General features: G+C 41.5%; 1 pseudogene; it reads right to left on the bottom strand.

Annotated features, from left to right (window-relative positions):
• Nucleotides 1-12061: 12061 nt before the first annotated feature.
• On the bottom strand, nucleotides 12062-12797 carry LOC103549187 (transmembrane protein 106C-like; annotated as a pseudogene).
• Between the last annotated feature and the right edge of the window lie 8610 nt (nucleotides 12798-21407).

The raw sequence follows: 21407 nt of genomic DNA, 5'->3' as shown, positions 1-21407 counted from the left end.
TCTTTTTTATGGCTGAGTAATATTCCACTGTATAGATATACCACATTTCAATTATCCATTCATCAGTTGATGGACGTTAGGATTGTTTCTACTTTTTCACTATTATGAATAATGTTGCTACGAACATTTGCATAAAAGTTTCTGTGTGGGCATACTGTTTTTATTTCTCTTGGGTGTATACCCAGGAAGTAGAATTGCTGGGTCATATGGTAACTCTATGTTTAATCATTTGAGGAACTGCCAGACTGTTTTCCAAATCTGCTGAACCATTGCACTCGCCCACCGGGAGTGTGTGAAGGTTCCAATTTCTCCACGTCCTCTCTGACACTTAACCGCTCTCTGACTTTGTGGGTATGAAGTGGTGTCTTGCTGTGGTGTGCATTTGCATTTCCCTGACGATTAGTGATGTTGAGCATCTTTTCCTGTGCCCAGCTGGCCACTTGCTTTGGTTTGAGAGGAGGGGCTTCATTTTGCAGAACATCCTACCATTCTCTCTCGCTCTCCTCCTTCCCCTCTGCTCTCCTAAATCCCACCCACCCCAAATGCACACCCAGGTCCAAACTCTTCTCCCTCCATTACATAGGGTGGCTCCCCTCTTTCTCTGAAGGCCCCGTGCCTGTCAACACAAGGGCCCAGGGCGCTCCGGGTCTGCCACAAGTGGGCTTACCTGACAGAGGCAGGACATCTCGCACCAGCTGCTTAGACGAAAATTTCTCCATCTTCCTACATCTGTGTAACTGGCACATGGGAGGGGCTTACTAGTGGATAGCTGTTAGTATTTATATGTGTTTGAATGTATGTGTTTGCTTCTTGGAAGTGCTACAGATTCACAAGATGAGGAGCTCCTCCAAAAATTCAGAAGGAAGAAAAGGGTTTGGTGGCATATGTTGAAATTTTGGACCCCCAAAGAGCCCACTTTTCATGAGGATCTACTTTCAGTAAAGTAAAACAGATAGTTTTCTAAAGAAGAAAGAGCCTTAGAAAGATGAGAAACTCACTCATGCCTGATGGTAGCCATGGCAAGATTTATATGTAAAGCTCAGAAATTCTAGAGTCCTGCTTCTTAAGGGAAACTACTGGGGCTGAATAAGGAGCAGTGTGACTTCTGATTGTGTGTCATTACCAGCCTTGGCTGAATTCCAGTCTCAGGCCAGTGCCCTGAGCATCTCTTTGTACTTCACATGTGTCAAGAAAGAACAATCGACAGTAGGTCCTCAATGCACTCTTGTTGACTGTTGGAGGGACCGGTAGGTCAAGTCAACAGGTGGGGTCAGGTGAAAGAGGGCAGGGGGTGTGGGTGGGTAAGGAGGATGGGCTTTCCTAATCATAGCACAAGAGGCGCTCCATCCAGGTAGGCACTAGAGATGATTAGGAGTGACTGACAACAAGAACTCCAAGATAAGTCTACACCCATATAAAGGACAGGACACGTCCTGGGATGAAAAAAATCAACCTGGGTTTTGGTCTTTATTCCTGGTTGGTGCAAAGACATGAGAAACTAACAAGCTGGGTGACTTTGTCAAATGGGCAAATCACCCTCAGGCCAGTTTCTCCGTCTGTTGAATTCATTTATTCTCTGAACAGTTATTGAGTACCTGCCAGGTACCCAATACAGTGCTAAATGTTGGGGATAGCAATGAATCAAAGTCCTGATAATCCAGCCAGGATCGAGTGCAAGAGGAAGGTATTGGGCCTTTCTAGCTGAGGAAGCCCAAGAAAGGTTACTACAGCAAGGTGGTGTTAATGTTGATTCTTGACAGATGGGAAGGACTCTGCCACATGGACCAAAAAAGGAAAGGTGTTTTAGACGATGTTGTTGGTACAACAGCAAACACCTGCAGAAGGGGAGTGTTCATCTAGTCGAGGTATGGGACCTCTAGATGCACACTCCCCCGGTTGATGATAACATTAAGCTCAAGGCCCACCTTGGGATCTAGTGACCCCCAGGGCTTAAGAGGTTATGATGGAGTTCACTGTTTCTGGAATCCAGAGAGTAGCCGAGGTGTACCTTGACCAGAGATTAATAGATGCCATCTTTAGCCTGCAGAAGTCATGGACACTCCACCCGCAGAGTGGGGGCCTGCCAGGGATGAGATCATAGTTCAGGGGTGGGTTCTCGAGTCTGGGCTTGTTCCTGGGGCACTGGCATGGGGCCCACATGCTTAGAGGTTTCTTCTGTCTACCAACCCTTACACCTCTAGGCTCTGCTGGCTAATATTCCCATATACTCACCAACCATGCCTCTTGGACCCAGAGACAAAACCTTCTCCTCCACCTCCATCCTGCCCTCAGGGTCCAATAATTCTATTTGTAGGCCCTGAAACCAATAGGATGATCTCACCCTTTTTCGCAGACAGTTGGGTATCTACCTCTAGGACAAGAACAAGAGTTGAGACATGGGGATGGGAGTGTCCTCCTAGACCAATAGGTCCCTGTCCCTACTTCCCGCTAGAAACCCTTTCCCCACTCCCACTGGAGCTTTGAGCAGTAGTCCCCAAGCTCTACAGGGGGAGTTGCTCTCATCTTCTGTCTGGAGCAGACTGTTCTGTGTTTAAGAGTGTGGGGGCCCTTTTTCTATCACTTTTTCTCTGGGCAGTAACTTATTACAGTGAATAACCTTGACTTGCTTTGTCCTACTCTCTGCTGTGATATGTACATAAGTAGAGTTCTTGATCCTTCTTCACGAGACTTGAGATGACCTTCCACTCTTCTACTCTTCTGAGCTCTTTTGTGCTTGTGGCGCAGTCCAACTTCCACAGGAGGGCAGCTTCTCACCTGGCATCTACACTTGCTTAATTTCACCCTTGCTAAAGCAGGAGACCGCAGTGGCAGGCCAGAACAAGTCCTGTAGCCTTGGGCTAAGGGTGGATGACACTTGAGTGATGTCCCCCAAAGTCCCACCTCCCTCATCCACCCCACAGCAGAAGTTGGCGGGCAGTTGAAACACCTAATAGTAAGGATAACTAAAATCCTCATATCTTTTCAATAAGTAGGAGGTTACAGCTTGGAGCCAGGCTCCTTTGCTAACCTCTTGGAGAGACAGGGAGACAGGGCGCCATCCACCTTGATGGTCACATTTCAAAGACTTGACTCCAAGGTCCCTAAGAAAGACATTCCTAGAAAGCAAGAATGATAAGGGACTTATTCAAATTTTTGGAAGATTGGCACACATCCCAAAGAGAAAGAGAAAGAATTCTAAAATAAGAACTCAAAGACAAGGGAGAGAGGTGTTCTCTTTCCCTTTTGGGACCAGGGAAAATGCTATTTCTTGTTATTTGTATTTACCCTTACACTGCCTAGGAAATTAAGGAGCAACTGAAGACCACTGAAGGGCAGAGTGCTTGGGAGAATGGTCCCCCAAGCCCAGGGGTGGAAGAGCTTCTGTGGTCCAGGCAGACTGGCCCTCCTTTTCCTGTTCGCTGGCTGCTCCACTTCCCAGGCCACCGGCCAGTCCTGGAGCTGCTGTCTCCTGAGGTCTCACAAGCACCCTCCCAGATCCAGGTTCCCTCGTTTTCCTGTCCTCATTCCCACCCCCATTTCTCTGTCTAAAACCTGCTGTCTGCCGCAGTGGACTGACCTTGAGAACACAAAAGGCCTTCTTGCTTTTGAGCCACTGGAATCGACGAGTAGTTCAGAAAGGCGTCCCCAGGACCTGGGGAACCGAACTAAAAATCCAGATACCTGGGACACTCCCCAGACTAATTAAACCAGGACCACTGAGCAGTTTTGAAAGCTCCTCAGGATTCTAAAGTGTGACCAAGGGTGGAAACCTCTGGCAGGCGGCAGAACATGGAGCCATCTTTTGTGTATCACTGGGGAGTCCAGACTGGAGCCTGTGAGCGAGAGGAGCCTGTGAAACTTTGTAGGGAGAGGAAGAGTAAGATTGGGGAGTTTGAAAGATTCTCTGGTGGCCATGAGGAGGGTGGACAGGAGAGAAGAAAGGCTGGAGACCACAGAGGAGATTGTTGGGTGATCAGGTGAGAACTGTCTGGGCCTGGGCTTGGCAGGGGCAAGAGGGCTAGAGAGAAGGGGCAGAGTCTGAGAAGGGTTAAAGAAGCACTTCGACCTTGCTCACCATCGCTCAAGGTCCTCCTTTTCCCCTTCTCTCTGTTCTTAGGTTTCTGCAGTCTTTAAGTCAGTTCCCAGAAGAACAGGAGTTAGCGTTCACACCGGGAAGTCTGGCAAATGTCCCCTCATGAGGAGGCAGGAACATCTGCTTACATCACTCGTCAGAGATGAATTCAAGGGGGAGGTCATTCTACCAGGGCTGTGGGAGGGGAGGGAGATTCTGGATAACTTTTCTCTCTTCTCGATTTTATAAATTTTTCTAGCATGGTTACATTACTTTAAAGGAAAACCAAATTCATGATAATAAAAAGCATCATTAAACAATTTCTGCTTGTGGTTAATATTCTCATGGCTGATTCCAAGTTCCTAAGACGCAATACTGGGATGAAACCCAGGGGTTACTTTCTTCAGTTTTCTTCCTAACTGTCTATGAAGGAGAATGAACCATTTCCCCATATACTCAATGACAGAATTCCCTAAAATGGAATATTACAGCCTTTAGTGTGTGGCTAAAGTCCGGGGCCGGGGTTTCAGGTTAATTGCAATTTCAGATGGTGCCGTCTCACCAATCACAGAATCCAAAGCTAGGCTGGAAATTGCTTCTTCCCAGTAGGGGACGGTATTTCCTGTTCAGTCCTTAACTGTGATGCAACATGCCCCCTACAGGGACTGAAAGTTTCTCCTCTTCTTAACTCGCCCTGTTACTTCCTGTTTCCACCATTGCCACAGGAAAGGGTTTCTCATATTTGAGAATTCAGCAAGAATGCTGGTTGCATCTCTTTTTTATCTGGAAAACCTTGACCTACTTTGCATCCTCATCTTGTCAGACATTTCAGCAACATTGGCCAGAGGGAACCACCCCCTCCTTTTCGAGACACCTCATTTTCCTGACTTCCAGGATGATGTTCTCTCTGGCTGTTGCTTCTCGCTCTCCTTTCCTGCTTTATTCTCCTGAGAGACTGAATAAACAAATGGACAAGGCCAGGTCAGACATAAAAATAGAACTCTGACTCACAACCTGCAGCAACCTGTCCCCGAAAACAACATCTTATCTCTAGTAAGCAGCCCAGGAAGCCAGACGGCTATCAGCCAGGCTTGTCCGAAGCCAGTGTGCTATCTCGAATAACAATATGGAAGCTAACCAGTAACTTCTATAACAATCAGCCTCAAATAGCCAGGACTTGACTGATAACTGACAGCTTCCCCAGTTTTTCCCCCCTCCCAACTTGGAACCAACCAGAGAAAGACAAATATGCTGCCTAAAACAATCATAGAGGATGCCCCCCTTCTAGTTAGCTGCCTGCATCTTCCCCAGGCCTGCAGCCTCCAATCAGGACACCTGAAGTCTTCTCTTTTTTCCACTATGAAGCTTTCCCGTTTCTCTGCCTGTCTTTGAGTCGCTAATAAAATGGCAGTGTTGGTGGCCGACTCCCTGGCTGCAACACGCTCTGAATAAATAGCCTTTGAGTTTCTCATTTAGTTAGTCTTTATTTATTTGCACACTTGTCTATGAAACTCTAACCCCTGGAGTGTCTCAGGACGGATCCTCAGAACTCTCTTCTCTAAGGACCCTTTCTCCAGGGGGATTTTATCAAGTCCCCTGGCATTAAGTACCATCAATATGCTGATGACACCCGAATGTGTGTCTCCAACCTGAGTCCTCTCTGAGCTCCAGATTCAACATACAACTGCTCACTTCTAGACACGGACTTTGAAAAGCACCCCAACCTTCACATGTGCAAAAGACAAACTTCTAGATCTTTCCCCCCTCCTCCTCAATTCAGTTAATGACACCAGCCTCCACACAGCTGTTCAGGTCAAACCCAGCTGACTTCCTTGAGTCTTATTCTCACTTCTTGGGCTCTGCCACATTATTCAGAGCCATTCAGGGACTTCTGACGCCTCTGCTTCAAGATGGTTCTCAGATCTGTACGTTTCTCGCTCTCTTCTCTGCAACCAGCCTAGTTCAAGCCCCGTAATATTTCACATGGACCACATGGAGGCTCACTTCATGCCTCGGAGCGAATGAGTGAGCAGCTGGGTTGATTTCTCACTGACCTCCAATATCTAGCTGCTCTCAGTGGTTCTAAAGAGCCTTTTCAGCAGATGTAATTTATCTTCCAGGAAACTTTGAGATTACATTTCATGAAAGATATGATCTTAACAAGGAACTGATGAAATGCAAAGGTCATTAGTCTTTGAGTTAGAACTCCTCTTGATAAAAAAGAAGCCAACGGTTTCCATATTGCAAAGGATCTGTAGATCCATTCATCCTCAGCAACATGGAGGCCAAGGATTGATCACATAATACTTGTCAATTCTCCTAGGCTGTCATTGTATATAGGTTATGTATATACACATATAGTATTTGTTACATGTTCTTACAGATCTGTGTGTTTGTGTATGTATCTGTATATATATATGTACATACAAATATATATGCATATATATATTTCAAAACTAGGAAAAAGAATAGAGAATAACATGGTGATTACCCAAGTAGCTGAACCTAACTGTATCACAACTTCTCATTCTGCAATACATGCTCCATATATAGATAAAACATTATAGGTAGAAGTGAGACCCTCTGTCCCCTGTTCCTTGATTTTCTCCCCCTTCCTCCCTCTGCAGAGGTAACTGCTATCGTGAATTTGGTATTTATAATCTCATATGTGTTTTTATATTTACACTAAATTTTGTAAGTCCATAAGCAAGGTATAGTTTGTTTTACCAATGGCAAATTTTTAAAATTTGCCTATTTTAGGTATTATTTGGCGAATTAATTTTAAAATTTTAACATTGTTATATATATATTTTTTAATTGAAGTATAATTGACATACAATATTAAATTAGTTTCAGGTGTACAACATAGTGATTTGATATTTTGATGCACTATGAAATGATCACCCTGCCAAGTTTAGTTACCATCTGTCAACAAACAACGTTATTACCATATTATTGACTATACTCCCTATGGTGTACATTACATCCTCGTGACATTTATTTTATAGCTGGAAGTTTTTACCTCTTGATCCTCTTTATCCATATGGATACACATTTTGATTCGTTCTTCATGCATTCTTGCTTTCTTTCCATCATTGAAACATTAAAATGTATAGAAAAGTACAGAAATAATGAATGCCAGCTAGGTTAATTTTCATTAAGTGAACATACCCATGGAACCACGAACTGGATCAAGAAATAGAGCATTGATTGCAAAGCAGAAGCCCCTCACATGATGTCATCCAGTCAGCATCTGCCCCACTCTCCCAAAGGAAACACTTTCCTGCCTTCTCACACCACAGTTATCAGTCTGAAAACTCTATAGAAGGAATCACAGAGTTTGTAGACTTGTGGCTGGCTTCTTTTGCTCAACTTTATATCCGAGAGATTCATCTATTTTTTTGCATAGAAGTAGTTTGTTATTTAAAATTTTTAAAAATAGACTTTATTTTTTAAAACAGTTTTAGACTTTCAGAAAAATTGAGAAGATAGGACAGAGAGCTCCCATATACGTCACATCCAGTCTCTCCTATTATTGACCTCTTACGTTAATATGGCACATTTGTTATAAGGAATAAACCAATGTTGACATGTTATTAACAAAAGTTCATAATTCATTTCAGTTTTCCTTCTCTTTACCTAGGGTCCTTTTTTTCTGTTCCAGGATCCCACATTACGTGTAGTTGTCATGTCTCAGACTTGCCCTTTTTTGATACTCTCGAGGATTTTGAGGACGGGTCAGGTATTTGTAGAATGCCCCCCTACTGAGATTTGTCTAATGTTTTTCTGGTGATGAGACTGGGTTATAGGTTGTTGGGAGGAGGACCACAGAGGGGAAGTGCTATTCTCATCACATCATAGCAAACGTACATGCAGCATGATTTATGACTGTCGATAGTGGCCTTGGTCACTCATCTGAGGTGTTTGTCAGGTTTTTCTGCTGTAAAGTTACTCTTTTTCTCTCCCCTTCCATACTGCACACTTTGGAAGGAAGTCATTATGCACAGCACTCACTTACCGAGTGGGGAGTTTTACTCCCGCTCCTTGCAGGCAGAGTATCTATACAAATTATTTGGAATTTCTCTACATGCGAGATTTGTCTCTTCTTCCTCATTTATTAATTTACTCAATCATTTTTATATCAGCTTGTACTCATGGATATTTACTTTATACTTTGCGTTATAATCCAATACTACTTTGTTTTGTTGCTCAGAGGTTCTGGCTTTGACAGTTGGGAATTCTCTCAATTGGCTCTTGGGTTTCTTTGACATACACCCCATCAATGTTTAGTTTAGTTTAGTTTTGAGCACTTCCTTGCTTTTGAGGACTACCAGACGCTCTAGGCTCCTGTTGTATATTTCCTGCCCCAGTCTTAGGATGAGCCGTTTCTCCAAGGAGCACTGATTTCCTTTTATTGGAGAATAGTATTGAAAACCAAGATCCGGGTGCTAGGCTTGCTTGTTGTTACTGGGATGTCATTTCCCATAGGCTCTCTCAGACGACAGAGCAAAAAGGATGTATGTTTGTACTAAATCGTCTATATATACTCATCTGTACATACTTGTATGTATAACCATCTGTATCTACATTAAGCTAAATGTGAATTCATACTGATATCTCCAACTCAAATCCATCACTACATAGATCATTCTGGCTTCCTTCCCTTGCTTATCGATGAACTCCCACTCCAGTGGTGAGAAACCTGGTTCCCACCATCCACCATCCATTCACATAATGTTCCATTCCAGTATAAATTATATATAGCAGTATTGGAATTGTTCACCAGGACCCCTGTGGGAAATAACTTTATCAACTAGAGTACAGTGCTCATACGCAGTTTCTCTTGCCTTTAGTCTTGTAGATCTCACTCATTTCCAAAGCTACTTAGGTCAACATCTCTCCCTGTGCCTCTTCACCCCCTTAGTGAGGTTGTTTCATACATTTGTAACACAGTTAAATTCTCTCGTCACAGTCTGCCTTCCTTCCCGGGATCTCCAACCTCCTAAATAATTTTTTAAAACTTGCATTCATTAAAATTCATTCTTTGTTCTGTAGGTTTTGACAAATGCATATCTTGTATCCACCATACGGTAATTTTACTGCCCTAAGAATTTACATTGCAATAACTTTACTGCCCTGGGGCTGGCCCCGTGGCTGAGTGGTTAAGTTCACACGTTCTGCTTCAGTGGCCCAGGGTTTCACTGGTTTAGATTCTGGGTGCAAACCTAACACCACTCATCAAGCCGTGCTGAGGTGGTGTCCCACATAGCACATCTAGAAGGACCCAGAACTAGAATATACAACTATGTACTGGGGGCTTTGGGGAGAAGAAGAAGAAGGAAAAGATTGGCAACAGATGTTAGCTCAGGTGTCAGTCTTTAAAAAAAAACCAAACCAATAACTTTACTGCCCTAAAATCCCCTGTGCTCACCTATTCATTCTTCCCTTCTCCCCCTGAACCCTGGCAACCGCTGATCACTTTACTGTGTCTATAGTTTTGCATTTTTCAGAATGTCAAGTAATTGGAATCATACTATAAGTACTCTTTTCATACTGGCTTCTTTCAGTTAGTAATAGGCACTTATGTTTCCTCCATATCTTTTCACGGCTTGATACTTGTTCCTTTTATTGCTGAATAACATTTCATTTACGGAGGTACCACAATTCATTTATCTGTTTAATTAGTTCCTGAGAGAAGTGTGTTAAAATTCCACTCTGTTTATAATTTGTCTTTTTCTCTTTTTCATTCTATAGTTTTTGCTTTATGTATTGATGATATGTTAAGTATATACAAATCTAGAATTTTTATATCTCGCTGATGAATTGTCTTTTATCATTATAAAATGCTCCTTCGTATGTCTAATATGCTTCTTAGTCTATTTTGTCAGGTATTAGTGTACTTACACCAACTTTCTTTTGTTTAGTGTTTGCGTGGTGCATTGTTTTCTGTTCTTTTACTTTCAACATTTCTGTATCCTTATATTTAAAAGGTGTTTCTTATGAAGCACATATAGCAAGTTTTGTGCTTTTATCTTGTCTGATAATCTTTGTCTTTTCCTTGGAGTATTCTGTCTTTTATACATACTGTAATTATTCATGTGTTTGGGTTTAAATCTACTATCTAAATAATCGTTTTCTATTAGTTCCACCTGTCTATCTTCCTTTTCTTTCTTTCCTTTTTTGGACTAATGAAGCTACTTTATTTCATATTTCCTCATCATTAATTTATTATCACTATGTTCTTTCATTATTATTTCAGTAACAACAGCAGAGATTACAACAAGCTCACTGAATTATTAAAAATCTTTATTTTGCCTTCAATTTTAAAGGATGTGTTCACTGGGTATAGAATTCTAGGTTGGCAGTTATTTTCTTTCAGCACTTTGAAGATGTCGTTCCATTCTCTTTTGGATTCTATCATTCCTTTTGAGAAATAAGATATGTATCTTATTGAAGATTCTTTGAAGTTATGCATCTTTCTTTTCCTCTGTCTGATTTTAAGATTTTCTCTGTCTGTTGTTTTCTGCATTTTTATTATGATGTGCCTATGTGTGACTTTCTTTGAAGTAATTTTGCCTGACGTTTTTAACACCTCTTTAAGCTGTGCCTTGACTTTTTAAAATCAGTTTAGGGAAATTCTCAATCCCTATCTCTTTAAATATTGCTTCTGCTCCATCTACTTCTCTACTTCTGGGGCTCCAACTGCATTTGTTTTTGTCCCTTTTCCTATATCTCTTATACTCCTTTTTGTATTTTCCAGTATTTTTTCTCTTGTGCATCACTCTACATACTTTTAAGTGACATCTTCTAATTCATTAATCTTTTCTTCAGCTGTAACTAATCAGGTAGTAAATCCATCCACTGAATACTCTTTATAAATTCTAGCTTTCTGCTGAAATTCTATTTATTCATGAATTAACTCTGGAAATTTATTTTTTCTGGAAAAAATATATATATTTCATCCAAATATTCAAATTATGTTTCTTGAGTGGCTTTTCATTTAGTTGATCTTTTTCAATTTTCTTTGTCTTCTTTTTTGTTAATTTCTGTTCTTAGTTTAAAATTTAATTCTTTCTTTGGTTTATCTCATAGTTCTTCTTTTGTTTTTTGAGTTTATTTTCTATCATTTTTCTATTTAAAAATGTATTTAATGCTATAAACTAACCTCTATAAGCCACTTTATGAACCCAGAGGTTTTCATATATAACACTTTCTGATGTCATTTAATATCTTATTATTTCTACAATGTTTTCTTCTTTAACTAGTGAGTTAGGTAGACATGAATTTGGTTTCTGGTTTTCAGATATATGAATGTTTATTGACTATATGTATTTATTATTGATTTATAACTTTTTAAAACTCAAAAGCAGGATTTATTTTTCTATCAAATCATTAGTCCGTGTTCCAGCCAATGGATGAGGGCACATCAAACCCCATAGAAGCTCTTGCTAAAAATAATTGTAATTTTCTATAGGAAAAAAACACATTTTTTTCTTTTTAAAAAGATCCTACATATTTGTGAGCAGGAGAAAAAAAATCACATGTTGAATGGGTCTGTGCTTTCTTCTTTTGCGTATTCAGAGGCTCCCTTCCTGCTGTCACTTCTGCACAGATGAGGCACCAATAACAGGTCTGCAGCTGCCCTCACAGTCCTATCTCTGTGCCACTTGGTGGTTTGATAACCTGGAACTGTGGTGTGATTTCAATTTATAATGCCCCAAGAACACTGAAAAGATCTAAATTAAATTCTTCAAATCCTATTGAGTGCCTACTATTTGCTGGGCACAGGCTAGATACTGAGTAGTTCTAAGAAACACAAATGGTACTTAGAGATTTTCCCTCACAAGTGGCAGGAGGATGTTTGCTGGGGATTAAGACAACCAGTTTCTCTGCTTACACTACCCAAGGTAAGCATGGAACTCAGGCCTTGGCGAAAGATGCTGTGCTCTCTCCTGACAGGTGCTGCCATGGAAGAACCAAGGTCAGTCTCTAAACAGCTATGGAATTTGCTCCACAATCCACATAGTGATGTGTCTCCAAGGATCTCCAGGTCATGTGGCCAATGAATGAAAGCTTCACGGAAGTTCACATGAAGATCACTATGTTGTGGTCCAGGACATCAGGTACTATGCAGAAAAAGCACACATAGGAAAATGGTACTCCCATCTCAGCCTTTGTGGTAAAATTCACCAGTTGCTCACTCCAAGGTCAAATGAAGGAAGCATTAGTTGTCGTATATGTCCCAAACATTGTGTTCATGTACTGAACATGACTGGACAGGCTGGCTCCTCCCATAGGGTAGAAGTTGGAGTTCCTGATTTTCAGGGTGGCCACATTGGCAAGGATTACAGGGGAGTTCTGCTTATTAAACGTGACTTTCACTACTTTGATGCTATAATCATCCGCAAGGACTGAATGCAGAAGCAGGAAGAATACCCCCACTCAGATGCCAGGAGACAGAACAGGGTGGACAGGAGGACACACTGCTTAGTTCTCTGAGGGCACAATCTCTGATCTCTGTGTGGGATTGAACCCACCTACTCATTCACTTCCTCTGTTGGAAGGTAACCTGTCCCTTGACACATGAGACTGTAATGCTATCTCACCACATGTACTCCACATGTGGGAACTGGGCAATGGCTCCTTCCTGCTCTTGTTCAGGCTGCAAATCCTCCCTGTCATCTTCTCTCTTTCCCTTTCAGGAAGAGGGGAGGGGGGCAAGCATGGGACCCCATGGCCATGGTGTGCCACTTGTGTCACATCCTGCCTCTTTGGTTTTCAGAGCTGCACACACCGATTTATAACTTAATTGCATTTTGGTCGTAGAACCCAGTCTGTATAAAACGGATGTTTAAAAATTTGTTGAGACTTCTTTTGTGACCTCGTTCACGGCCAATTTTTGAGAGTGTTCCAGGGGCACTTGTAAAGAATGTATATTCTCTGTTAGTTGGGTGCAGGGTTCTATGTATCTACTCAATAAAGCTTGTTCATTCTGTTACTCAAATATTCTTTATGCTTACTATTTTTTTTGAGGTGGGGAGATCTATTAGTTTCTGAGAGAAGGATGTTAAACCTCTCTCCACAACCCAATTCCTCTTAATGTAGATACCCCAATTTCTTGTAAATCTGCCACTATCGTTTTATGTTTTTGAGCCTGTGTACTTAGGTGCATACAAACCCATAATTTTAATATCTTCCTGGCAGATTGTTTCCTTTTATTAAATTGTGGTGGCCTTTGTATCCTATTAATTACCTGAATTTTTACTTTTTTCTTGTGTTAATATTGCTGCCTTAGGTTTCTGTCATTTAGCCCTGGCTTAGCATGTTTTCTCATGACTTAATTTTCAACTTTTTGATTTGGTTTTATTTCAGATATGTGTCTTGTAAGCAGTATATAGTTAGATTTTACTTTATTATTCAACGTGAAAATCCTAGGCTTTTCATGTGTGTTTATACTGTTTAAAGATATTATGATTATTGATATATTTGGATATATTTCTATCATCTTATTTTTTATTTCTGTTTAAGAACTTTTTTCTTAAAGTGTTTTCCCCTCCTGTTTTCCATTGGTTTGGTAAAGCATGCTATATTCACTTTTATTTTAAAAAGGGAATTTAGTTTGTTGCTTTGCAACTTACAGATTTTTTTCTATTCTTTTCGTAATTACCTATAAATCTTTAGCATACTTAGTGAACTATGAATTTAATAATTTTCCTATGAAGTTTCTAGTTATTCAATATTTCTATCTTCTTCCTGATCACATCAAGGATCCCAGAAAACTTCACTTATCCATTGAACTTTCATCCATGTAATTAATCTTACCCTTTTTAAGACCTCTAAATTAATCATTATCATTTTATTAATTTAATAGATATTAAACCTATTAAGATACTTTATCAATTTCAGTGATTACCATTTCATCTTGAATTTCACACATTCCTTCTTGTCCTCTTTTCTTCTGGCTGAAGTACAACCATTTATAGTTCTTTTAGTGAATGTGAATTCTTTTCATTTTTGAAATTCTGAAAACCACTTTAGTTTGCCTTATTCCAAAATGGTAGTCTAGCTGGTTGTGATAGTCTAAGCCCATGTAATTCAATGGAGAAAGATCAGTCTTTTCAACAAATGCTAATGGAACATGACAGTGGGATATTGCCAGACAAAAACAATCCTCAACCTTTCCTCCACTCATAAAAAATTCAGCTCAGGTGGATCATAAGCTAAACGTACAACCAAAAACTATAAAACTTCTAAAAGAAAACGCAGAAGAAAATCTTAGTGATCTTCGGTTAGACAAACACATTCCTAAGATTAAAAAAGCATTAATCAAAATTAAATTTAATAAATTAGACTTCATAATTTGCTCTTTGAAAGACATTGTCAATGAAATGAAAGACAAGCTTCACACTGGGAGAAAATATTTGCAAAATGCCTATCAGATAAAGACGTCAATCCAGAGATATGGAGAACCAAGCAACATATGAAAAGATATACAATATCATTAGTCATTTAGAAAATTCAAACTAAAACCACAGTGAGAGACCACTACACACCTACTAGAATGACTAAAATTTTTAAAACTGACCATTCTGAATGCTGGCAAGGATGGGGACCAACTGGAAATCTCGCATGCTATAGGTAGGAATGCAAAATGGTACAATCAATTCAAAAAAATATTTGAAAGTTTCTTATAAAGTTAAGCATACAACTACTTCTCCTAAGTATTTACCCAAGAGAAATAAAAGCATAGGTGCAACATAAAGACCTGTAAGTGGATGTTCTTAGCAATTTTTCTCATAAGAACCCTAAAGTAGAAACAAGCTTAATGTCTATTAACTAGTGATGGATAAATTGTGGTATATCTATAATGAAATACGAAACAGCAATATAAAGGAACAAACTTCTGACACCTGAAACAACATGGATGAATCTCCAAATCATTGTAACCGAAGCCAGACATGAAGGTTACAATCTGTGTGATTCCATTTATATGACATTCTGGAAAAGGTGAAACTGTGTGGACAGAAATCAGATGGGTGGTTGCCAAGGTCTAGAGCAGATTGCTACAAAGGGACACACTGGAACTTTTCGGGAGAGGGAAACATTCTATACCTTTATTGTGATGGTGAATCTATGACTATATATTTGTTAAAATTCCTCAAATTTTATACCTCAAAGTGATAAATTTTATTGAATGTAAATTATACCTCAATAAACGTGACTTTAATAAGTAATAAATATAATCCAGAATCTGATCAATTCACGCCATTTTCTTTGCTACCTTCTTGGTCCAAGCCACCACCATCTCTATTTACCTTCCTGAACAGTCTCTTTTCTCCAGCATCTTCAGTCATTTCTCAACAAGGCAGTCAGAGTGAGCACACCAAAATGTAAGTCAAAGCATATCTTTCCTGTGTTCAGAAACGTACAATTTTTTCCCATCTTACAAAGGGTTATAAAATCTCTACAAAATCTTTCCCCCATCTCTCTCAGGGCCTCTCTTCCCTTCCCTCCACCTTTTGGTGCCCTCTTTCCAGCCACTCTAACGTACTTATTTTTCCTAGAATCGGACCTTTACCATCTTAAGGACATCACATTTACTGCTCTCTCTGCCTCCTCCCAGGTGCCTGAGGTCATGCAGGGGCCTGAGGTCATGCAGGTGCCTGAGGTCTCCCAGGTCCCAGAACAACTTGCTCCCTTCCTTCCTTAAGACCTTTCTTCAAATGTCACTTTTTCAATGAGGTCTTCCCTTGCCATCTTCTCAAATTACAACCTCCCCCCACCCCTGGCCAGCACTCCCTACTCCCCTTCTCTGCTTTATTTTTTCTATAGCACTTCTAAATTTTTAACATACTATCAATTTTATTTATTTCTTTGTCTATTGTTGCTCTTTCCCCCACTCCCCCCACCAAATTGAGCATAAGCCCCCTGGGAAAAGAGATTTTTTTGTCTGCTTTGTTGGTCCCTGTCTCGCAGTGCCTGAAACAGTGCCTGGCACATCATAGATGCTTGATACATGGATGTTAATTAAATAAAGAAATGAATGCTCATGCGGTTTTTCTCATTTAATAAGTTACTTAAAAAATTTGATGATAATACCATATACATCAGTAAGAGTTCTCCTGAAAAATGGAAACAATCAGAGATTTTACACACACACACATACACACACACACATATATATAATGTGTATATATTATATATACATATACAAAGAGACTTATTTCAAGGAATTGACTCCCACTGTGATGGAGGATGCAAGTCTAAAATCTGCAGAGCCCACGTCCCAGTTTGAGTCTGAAGGCTGGCAGGCTGCAGTAGAACCAGGAAGAGCCTGTGTTCCAGTTGAAGGCTGTCAGGTAGGAGAATTCTCTCTTACTCAGGGGAGAGTCAGCCTTTTGTTTTAATCAGGTCTTCAACTGATTGAGTAAGGCCCACCCACACTGGGGAGAGCAATCTGCTTTACTCAGTGTATAGATTTAAATGTTAATCTCATCCAAAAATATCCTCACAGTAACACCCAGAATAATGTTGGAACAAATACCTGACTCTCTGTGGCCCAGTGAAGTTGCCACATAAGATTAACCATCACATCATAATATTAATATTAATACTGCTAATATGATAACTGCATCCATCAGTTTTCTTATATTATACAGTGTTAAACCAACCTGACATTCCTGGAATAAATTACCTCTGTTGTGATATAGTGTTTATTTTAGAATTGCTAAATTAAGTTTGCTGATATTTTATCTAGCATCTTTGCATCCATTTTCGGGATTGGTGTTGACTAGTGATTTTTCTTTTTCATCCTGTCCTCGTGTGGTTTGGTATTAGAGTGTCCTAGCTTCATTAAATGAGTCAAGTCTGTCCTTACTATTAGATTTCCTCAAGTGTTTTAGAATTGTGACTTTTGGGCTCATTTTGAGTGGGTTTTGTCTTTCTGTTTCTTTTCATTTTTCTGCCCACCTGCCTCCACCCCGCCTAGCCAGCCATTCCCTGACCAGCATTATTGTAATAGCTTCCACCTGGCCTCTGGAATTTCATCCTGGACCAGATTTTATAATGGCAGTTTGGGGTTTCTGTCCCATAGTGATCCTGGGACATTCGTGCCATCATGAGGCCAGTATGTGACTAGGTTCAGTTTGGGCTGGGGGTTGGGTTTCCATCCTGGCATTCTAGACCCTCATTCTTCTAAAATCTCTAGGCAATGGAAAGCCACCCTGTCTTTCTTTCGGGGCTCCCACCCCAGTTCCAGACATCCACAATGTAGGTGCCCGTCTGCCATCTTGGGTTTTCCCCACAGGAGCCAAACTCCTTGCTGATTTTAAACAAAGAGCCCAGTGGGTCAGAGGCTTCCAGCAGTTTTTCTTCGGCCTCTGTTGAGCCAGACATCTCTTTTTAGCTTTCTATTTTTATACCTTATCTGTCATTGCTTTGTGTTCGGAGCTGAAGGATGGATCAAAGCAGGAACTCATTGGGCTGTCTTGTCCAGAACACTCTCCCCTATCTTTCTCATTTTCAGTTCACTGCCTTGTTGAACAGAGATTTTAAGAAGCTATTTTTCTTCATCACACCGACACGATGAGTCAAATAGAACAGGTATTCTTACCACCCAAGTGATGAACAAAACGAGAAATGGGGAGTTCAAGTGCCTGAGCTCAGGTTTAGTGAATGGATGGCGACCTTCAGAGCCTGGGCCCCACACGGGGCTCCAGAGCCCAACCCATGTTCGTCTCCAGGTCACGCGCTACCCAGAGAAATAGAACACTGAACAATCATGGCGTTTGTTAAAGACGATTCCTTCCCGCAATGGTCCAAAGCTTATGATACCTTGGGCATTTTGCAATTTCCAGAAGGTCAATATCAGAGGAGAAAAGGTTGGATCTGCTCTCACAGAGATGGGTTTTAATTTTGATAATATCATTCACACTTATTCCTTCTATTTACCTCTCTAGTCCAAATTTCCATGCTCCCACATTCCGTTAAATTCAACTCAACTCAGCGAATGTTCACTGAGGTTCTGTTACGTTCAGGCACACCAGGTGGTACAGTCTGGTCCAGGAAGGGGTGCCCTCTAAATCACGGATAGAAGAGTAACTGGTTATCCACTCCAGAGATATCCATGAATCCCTTTCTGTGTGCCAGGCTTCTTGGTGGTCACACTGGGGGACTGGAGGCAAACCAGTTGGTAGACCGTGTCCTCTGGGAGCTTACAGCTCATGAGGAGATCCAATGTCATCATTGATTACTGACGTGTGAGGTGGAAGATGGTAAAATGGACCATACCAGGACAGATGAAGAGGGCCAGACTTGGTCAGGAGATCAGCCTGGAAGCTCTTGTTAGATTCCTGGAAAAAGCTGATATCGTCTTTGGTGGGGGCTTCAGAAAAGAACAGAGAAGAACGGTCCTGAGAACAGAAGGGTACAGAGGGCTGAGATGAAAGGTGACACCTGGGTGCTGTTGCAACCTGCGCAGTGGTCCCCAGCAGGGAGAGAAGACCACTTCTTCCAGAAAGTCTTTGTGTGTGTTGGGGGAGGGGTCAGGTTGGTGAGAGAAGGGGCATTTGAGCTCTACTCTTGCAAGGTGGGCGAATTTGGACATCAGATTGTGTGCCCTACATACTGCCCATATGGGAACTCGATAAACACTGAATTGAACTGACCAGTCATCAAAGGAGAAATTTATTTATTGAGAAAAATCTTAAGGAAAGAGGTCTGAGTTCAATTAGGTCTGAGTTAATTAGGACATTAATTAGAACAAGGATGAATCTGAAGGGCAAGGTTGTCATCAACATCTTTTGACTGTTTACAAATTTTGCCCATAAGGGTATTTGGGATTTGCTTTTCTAAAGATTTCTTTAGAATATACTTCCTTTCATCCTCCTTTGACGCATACCAGACACCAGCTCTGATTTCTTCTCTTGGTCCTTCAACCCCCATGGAGGATCTTTAGCAACGCACGTTAATCCAGACTACCAGGCTCGGGGTCCTGGCTGAAACATCACAGAGGCCACGACCATGGTGGTGAACAGTCTTGTTTCTAAAAAGTGACCTTCGCACACCTTCCCAGAAAGGCTGCCTGCACTGGTTTTACATTCAGGCTTGCCAATGTCCTTCCATTTCAGGCCCTTTGGCTACGACAGTGCTTCTATGTTATCAGGAATTGGAGGTACACCAAAATAATATCAGACTTGCAAGGCACTGAAAAGATGCTAATCTCATTCCTGTGTCGCCTTGTTCTTTAGCTAAAACATCCAGTGTACTGTTACCTCTGTGTTTTAAATCCACAGCGTTTAAAAGGATTATACATACGTCTGCATAAACTAGACTGATTGGTTTTTTTTAAAAAAACAGAAGGGCAATATTTGTGTTCAAACGTCAAACATTGTATGTGTAGCTTTAGTGTTCTTTCTTAGCCATAAATAACATTCCAGAGTGTAATTAATTTATCCATGTTCCTATCAGCACAGCATTATTGCAGGACAAAAAGGGGCGGAGGGAGGCAAAGGGGCGGGGGTGAAAAAAACAACCCTGGTATTTCTTTTGGAAAAGCTTTCTCAATTGGATATGTACTCTTTTCATAGTAAGGTTAAGGTTGTGGTTATTTGCCAAATGCAAGGGCAGATGTAATGCCTGAATCGATGGGTCCATAGTTAGTGGCATCCTCTTCCATGGGTGACTCAAGGGTGTCGAGAATTAGTGCAGACGTCTCCCAAGGCCTGGCCAGAGGCAGCTTAAATAACCTTTTTTTTTTGGTAGAAGTTTTTTTTTTCCCTAAGATTGGCACCTGCACTAACATCTATTGCCAATCTTTTTTTCCCTTCTTCTTCTTCTCCCCAAAGCCCCCTGGTACATGATTGTATATTCTAGCTGTGAGTGCCTCTGGTTGTGCTATGTGGGACGCTGCCTCAGTGGGGCCTGACGATTGGTGCTATGTCCGCGCCCAGGATCCGAACCAGCGAAACCCTGGGCCACTAAAGCAGAGTGCACAAACGTAACCACTTGGCCACGGGGCTGGCCCCTTAATGACTATTTTAATGGGCAATCTTGCAGTCCCCCAGTCAGGAAACATTGAGTGGCATTTGTTGAGCACAATACACAGTGGAGACCCATAGAATCCACACTACAGACTTGAGTTTAATGGAAGATAGTCTTTGCCCTAAATCAACAGCTTCTAACGTGACAGCCACGAATCACCTGGCACATCGGGGGTTCATCAATCTCCTGAATTGTAGGTAAAATGTTGCACATGTGTGCATTTGGGGTGGGGATGGGGGAACTATAGCATTTCTCAGATTCCCAAGAAGCAACTGAGAAAATTAAGAATCATTGCTCTAAAAGGATAAACAGAACACACGTCTGACCCAGCCGAAAAGTACTTGTAACACAACAAATTAGCCAGGACAAAAACACTTCAATGAGGAAATGAGTTCTCAGGTTTGCAAAGTGAGGGAACAGCCAGATAAGGGGCTTTGCAGAAAGTTTGTCAGGGAAAGGAATGGCCTCAAATGGAAGTGGCCAACTCAATCCCTACAGAACCAGGCAGGACATTCAGTCAGTGGGGCTGCCACATGTCCCTGTGGGGGACAATGTAGAGTGGTGGGGCCTGTGGCAAACTCTCTAGTTTGCCTTTTGGTAGAAAGGGGCTGAAGCCATTCATTGCTCTGTCAAAGGTGGATGTGAAGTTTCTAGATCCCTCAAGTTTTGTAAGAGAAGCCAGAAATCTATGTGTTTCATCAAAGAGCTCTCAAGTTTTTAATCTTAACTAATTCAAAATTAAAGCAAACAAATGGACCTTCTGCCTGGAGGCTCAGAGCTGCCCAGTGTCCCCTAGTCTTCGATCTCTGCTGAAGATCTAGGATTCAAGAGAGTCCAAGGCCCAAGCTGAAGGATGATTATCAACCTCTGGTTTGTAAAGCTGGAAATGAGGGCAGACCCCTGGGAGAAGGGTCCGGAGCAGGGGAAAGGCAGGGTGTACACAGCGAATGGAGCGCCTCTTCTGCTGGTCTGGAAGCTCGGAGGAGCAGAGCTGTGGGAAATGAGGTCGAGGAGCTGGAATGGCCTGCAGGGCCCTGAGCAGGCTGTGGGTGGTTCTCTTTGGAACAGGAGCAATCCTCAAGGTGATTTTAGGAGAATGCCAGGAGACTGCAAGGTTTGGGAAGGACGCCTCTTGTGTGAAGGACTCCCAGACAAAGAGGAGTCCTGGGAGGAAACTGAGGCAGAGCTCCTGCGACCAAGTGAATCAGACGGGGAGATGTTGGCCAAGGAAGGGGGAAAGAAGAGACTTGAGAAAGCCAAATGGCCATCAGAGAAGACACAGGCAGCTCAAGCC

This window comes from Equus przewalskii, chromosome 27 (assembly GCF_037783145.1).
Source record: "Equus przewalskii isolate Varuska chromosome 27, EquPr2, whole genome shotgun sequence".
Lineage (NCBI taxonomy): Eukaryota > Metazoa > Chordata > Mammalia > Perissodactyla > Equidae > Equus > Equus przewalskii.
The sequence above is the reverse complement of the archived record's forward strand: the minus strand, read 5'-3'. Positions and strand labels throughout refer to the sequence as shown.